Here is a 6,014-nt window from a genome sequence, read left to right as displayed (position 1 = left end):
GGGGCTCGAACCCACGAACCGCGAGATCATGACCTAAGCGAAAGTCGGACGCTTAACCGACTAAGCCACCCAGGCGCCCCGAGCCTGCCTTCTTAGAGCCCTGGGCCCCGTGTCGCAGGGGGCAGACCTGAGGCGGAGCCGGCAGCCTTGTGCGTGGATTCCACTGGTCACCTTGCAGTCGCGTGCCTGTCTGTGACTCAGTGTCCCCGCTGTGCAAAGGGAGAGTGATCACCCAGGGCCCCGTGAAAGGCAGACGATGGCACTGGTGTTCAAACCTCCGCCTGCCCTTGTCCACCGCACTCGACCCCCTTGCCAGCCTCGTGTCGAATGCCCCCCCTCCGCGCCATCTGTTCGAGACCATGGCCCCTCTCCCTGCGTCCCGGACACACCCTCTGCCTTCCCATCTCTGTGTCTTTGCTCTAGAGTGCCATCTTTGAATCTCTACCTTCCCTAATCTTCCCTCCTTTCAAGCCCTTTCCAAACTCCTCCTACAGGTAGCCTTCCCTGACTTGCCTGTTCAGTGAAGTCCCTCCTGGAGACTCTATAGCCCAGGTGCTTTTCAGGGGTGAGCACAGTGAGGAGAGGGCGTGGCACCCATGGGAAAAGGGCTCCAGGGTCAGCCTGGGGGGCTTCCCAGGGAGACTGGCAGTTCCGAACCCCAGCAGCTGAGTTCCCGCCTCTGGGGTTTTGCCCATGAGATTTTCCCTGACGCGCCCTGCACTCTCCCCTGGACGGAGCTCACACATCCGCTCCTCTGTGCCTCGTTCTCAGCCTCAGTCTCATCTCCAGTACCCCGCCCCCCCCGTCCCCACTTTCCTTAGTTAAAAAAAATAATCATGCTATGGGGGCATCTGGGTGGCTCAGTCGGCTAAGCGTCTGGCTTCAGCTCAGGTCATGATCTCCCGGTTCGTGGGTTCGAGCCCCGCGTCAGGCTCTGTGCTGACAGCTGGGAGCCTTGAGCTGCTTCGGATTCTGTGTCTCCCTCTCTCTCTGCTCCTCCCCTGCTCACGCTCTGTCAATCTCTCTCTCTCAAAAATAAACATTAAAAAAAAAAGAAAAAGAAAACAGCCTGAGACAGTGGCAGGGTGGGGGCCCTGGGGGCACAGCGCGGGGCGGGGGTGGGGCAGTGACAGCGGGGGTGGAAGGCAGGCTTCCCAGCTTGACCTGGCAGAGAAGGCAGAGGCCCAAATCTGTGTCCTTCGTCACTCATATTCTTTCTCCTTTTTTTTTTTTTTTGTTTCCAGACAAACAATAGGAAATTATTTAAATTAAACCATAGAAGGACAGTGAGCACACTGGACACACAGGCTTGAATTTACCTTCCAGCGCAGGGGGAGTGGGGTGGGGGGCAGACTTCCCTCCAGGCCACGTGATTGTTTTATTCCAATTATATCTATTTCAAAACTGAGCCATTCCCCACCTCTCCCCTAGGCTCCCTCACATCATCTCCTTCTTTCTGTTCTCTCCTCTCCCCAACAAGATGGCGCTGCCTGTAGTCTAGTCTGGTAGGACGACCCCTTCTGGAATATTCTTGAGAGGTAGAGAGAAAACCTTTGGCTGCAACATTATAACAGATATTAAAACACTCTGTAAATCATCCCATAATATCTAATCCCAATAGATGGTCTATAGATCTATTAGGACAAAGTCTAAACATTGGGATACTTAAAAAAAATTTCTTCTTGAGGGGCACCTGGGTGCAGGCGGTTAAGCATCTGACTCTTGATTTAGGCTCAGATCATGATTTCACGGTTCGTGGGCTCAAGCCCTGTGTCGGGCTCTGCACTGACAGCACGGATCCTGCTTGGGATTTTCTCTCTCCCTCTCTCTCTCTGCTTCTCCCCTGCTTGCATGCACTCTCTGTCAAAATAAATAACCTTAAAAAAATATCTTCTCAAGGCCGGTGGGGAATGGGAGAAATAGGTGATGGGGATTCAAAGGAACACTTATCGTGATAAAAAAAAAATAAGTAAGATTTATTCTTAATGTTAAGGCAAATGTGGCCTTTCTGTCCATCTACTTCCTGGTTTTCTGGCTGTTTTCTAAAGCAAAAGACAACGAAATGGTTCCTTCTGCGGGATGGAATAGGGCTCTGGAACTCTCCATGGCATTTAACCCATTTCCCTAAATCGTTTCTTTTTCAGGTTGAACATCTGTTCCCTTCAATCGTTCTTTAAAAGGCATATGTACTGGGGCGCCTGCTTGGCTCAGTCGGTTAAGCGTCCAGCTTCTGCTCAGGTCACGATCTCGCGGTTCGTGGGTCGGAGCCCCTCGTCAGGCTCTGTGCTGACAGCTCGGAGCCTGGAGCTGCTTCGGATTCTGCATCTCCCTCTCCCTCTCCCCCATTCTCACTCTGTCACTCTCTCCCTCAAAAAAAATTTTTTTAAAAATAAATGAACGTTAAAAAAATGTAAAAGGCACATGTATCAGAGGCATCAGGGTGACTCAATAGGTTCAACATCCGACTCTTGATTTAGGCTCAGCTCATGAGCTGGAGCCCCGCATCGGGCTCTCTCTGCACGGACAGCGAGGAACCTGGTTGGGATTCTCTCTCTTCCTCTCTCTCTGCCTTTCCCCTACTCATGCTCTCTCTCTCTCAAATTAAATAAGTAAACAATTTTTAAAACAGACATATGTATCAGACTCTAAAGTCTGCCTGCCTAGCACACAGCAAGCACTCAATAAACGCCAAATCCTTTTCCTAAGTGTAAAGTGCTCTGTTCTCCGAAACCATTCTTGCTCAGCAAGATTCTCCATGTCTCGACAGTCCCAGCTGCGGTGCCTGGAATGTCACCTGTGTCGCAGAGGTGGTGCTGCAGTCCCCTCCACGCAGTGCAGCTGGAGACTGGGGCTGGCTGGCTGCTCGGTCGGTCCTGTGGTTTTGTCGTGATACTCTCGGCCAGGTCACCCCGAATCCAGAATGACCTTGACTCACCTGGACCTCCCCCCGGGGTCTTTATCACGTGAGCTGATGCCAAGCCAGCCTTTTGATAAGCTGCGCTCTGCAAGTGATTGTGTGGCCGTGTGTGTATGGCTGTCTTCACGTGGATCACTTTGGTTTCCCATCACTGGTCATTCCAGGCAATTACGACCCTGGTTCTGTTCTTGCTGCGCTAGGCGTTCCTTCCATGACGCTCCTCTTCCTTCTCCTTCCTTCCTGGGACAGAGATGCTCGCTACTGCTGTCGCTGTGGCTTTAGGAGGGCAAACGACACTAACAGAGACCCTAAAAAGTGCCAGACTTTGCCCAGGAAACGATGATATGTCTTAGGACTGTCGATTTCTCCACGGACAGAGCCTCAGTCCAACATGTGCTCCTTGGAAGAGCATCTTTCTTCGTGGTACAGTCTTCTGGTCAGGTAGCTTGGGTTTCGTGAGGTTCCCCCACCTGCCCCGATGTTTTGGTTCTTTTTCGGGCTGCCTTTCTGGATGTCACCGTCTGCTCTGTCTAGGGGCCTGTCCTGTTCTCAGGAAACCTGCTGAGATGACGATGTAGTCCGTGTGCTCCTCAGAGCTACGGGAACACACAAAGAGTGTCGCCCAACACTTTTCTCCCCCTTCATAATCCACTTCGGAGAAGCAGCGTCTTCGAGAACAGTTCCACAGTCGGTGTCCTTGGGGTCACGGCAAACAGTCTCTAGTGCTATGTTCTCGTTCTTTCTCCTGTCAGCCAGACAGCCCCCGTGTGTGGCTTCTCGCAGGCGGATGTGACGCTGCTGTTGCGCGTGCAGGATTTCCGGTTGCCACAGGTGGAAGTCGTCACGTCACAACGTTTACACAATTGCTGTCAGCAACCACTGAGTTGTTCACAGCCCCCTGAACGTGCACGGAGAGATCGTGCTGGCAATGCGTGGGCGCCAGCGATGTACAGCGGCCCCTGAGCTGCCCTCCACCCACAGCAGCCCCCGCCGCTGGCCCTAGACCGAGCGCCTAGCGCAGGGGAGCCCGGCGCCTCCCCAGGTCCCTGGCTGTGCCTCAGTGCTGCGCGGGCGGATGTGCAGGCCAGGTGTGGTAGCAGTGAGGAGGGGGCCTGGAAGCCTGTGGGGCGTGCGGAGGCCAGGGGCAGAGGACAGCTGCGCAGGAGGCTGACCTCGTCACCCATATTCTTAAAATAGGACAAGTCGGGATGACCACAGCTGGGAGCAATGCCCAAGTGTCATAGGAGCACAATGTCCTGGAATTTTTCACCCTTTATGGGACCTTTGCCCCATTCCTTCTGGAACAAGATAACAGATAAGCAGCCTTCGTGGCTCAGAAACCTCTTCTTCACCTTTGTCTTCTTTGTTTTTGTCCCTGTCCCCATCTCCACGCCACCTCCCATTCTCTAGGGCAGCTCTGGCTTCCTTGTCCTTCTTTCCTGCTTGCCCAACGAGGGACCCCCTGGAGGGCTCTCCTCATCTTCTCCATATATGCTCCCCTTCCCTTTGGTGTCTTTACTGCTTCACCAGCCTCCTCTCCCTGCACGATCCCGGGAAGAGGAGACGTGGCCAGTGTGGAGGTGTCACCGAAACCCGGGCGCTGGGCGGGACCCATCACTGTGGCTGCTGACCGCCCGAGTCCCTCTGGAGTCCCACGAGCCAGCCCGGAAGGAAAGAACTCCTCGCTGCCTTTTCCCTTTTTATTTTAATACAATCTCACATTTTCAGAGAGGTTGCAAAAATTGTGCAGAGAGCTCTCATGTCCCCTTTACTCAGTCTCAGGTCAGTAACACTTGTCACATTTGCTTTCTCTGTATATAGATGCAGAGAGAGAGAGAGACGCAGACATACGTACGGAGAAATAGAGGTGTTTTTCTTTTTTTTAATTTTGTTTACTGTTTTTTTTATTTTTGAGAGAGAGAGAGAGAGACCGAGAGCGAGTGGGGGAGGGACAGAGAGACAGAGGGAGACACAGAATCCAAAGCAGGCTCTGGGCTCTGAGCTGTTAGCACAGAGCACAATGTGGGGCTCGAACCCACGAACTGTGAGATCATGACCTGAGTCAAGATCAAGAGTTAGACGCTTAACTGACTAAGCCACCCAGGTGCCCCTGTGACCTATTTTTACTTTTGCAATTAATAATAACTGTACGGGAGGTATTTTGCAACTACGTAAATAACCTATTTCTGGTCCTTACCAGGTCAGCCTCTTGACTAAGTCAATTATAGCTGAGAGTCTTGCAAAATGATTCTCCATTTCTGTACTATTTTCTACAGTTATTACCTAGTATTTTGTGTAAGGAAGAGTTTTGCCTTTTTCTCTATTTATTTATTCATTTATTTCATTTATGGACTCATAGATTCTTATTTTATTCCCTGAACATTCTCTTATCTTTTTTTAAGTTTATTTTTGAGAGGGAGAGAGAGAGAGAGAAAGAGAGAGAGCGCGAGAGAGCACAGGCATGTGTGATTAGGGGAGGGGCAGAGAGAGAGGGAGAGAGAATCCCAAGCAGGCTCACTTATTATCTCAGGAACCATGAGACCATGACCAGAGCGGAAATCAAGAGTCTGACGCCTAATCTGCTGAGCCACCCGGGTGGCCCAGGAACATTCTCTTATTAACATTATTTGTGTTGATGCTCAAACTGTCCCGGACTTGGCCAGTGAAACCCCCTCCAAGCTGGCTTCTGTACCCTTTGGACGAGTCCTCATCGCGTTTGGGACACTTCCTTGCTTTTTGGCATAGGAAGACGCAGCAGGTTCAGCCGTTGGGGATTCTTCCAGACGCACCGTTCTGCCCTGATTCCTGCTCTTAACGCAGCAGGGACACGAGCGGGCCGCTCAGACCTTACTGGCTGGGCTCTCCTGGGTCCCAGTGCCATTCCCTCCCGGCCGGTCACCCCGCGACCTGGGGCCGTGACCCGCCGATCTGGGGGCGACGCCCGCGTACCGCCAGCGAGCTGGTTACTTCGGAACCAAACCTGCGGCACCCCCTGGGGGCGGGGCATCGCGGCTCTGGAACCTCATTGGCTGGAGCGGCGGGAGACCCCGCCCCGGAAGGGGCGGGGCCCGCGCGCGCGGGGCGGGGCCCTCGCTGG

This window comes from Hyaena hyaena, unplaced genomic scaffold (genome assembly GCF_003009895.1).
Source record: "Hyaena hyaena isolate Hyena2069 unplaced genomic scaffold, ASM300989v1 scaffold_4, whole genome shotgun sequence".
Classification (NCBI taxonomy): Eukaryota; Metazoa; Chordata; class Mammalia; order Carnivora; family Hyaenidae; genus Hyaena; species Hyaena hyaena.
This window is presented reverse-complemented; position numbering follows the sequence as displayed.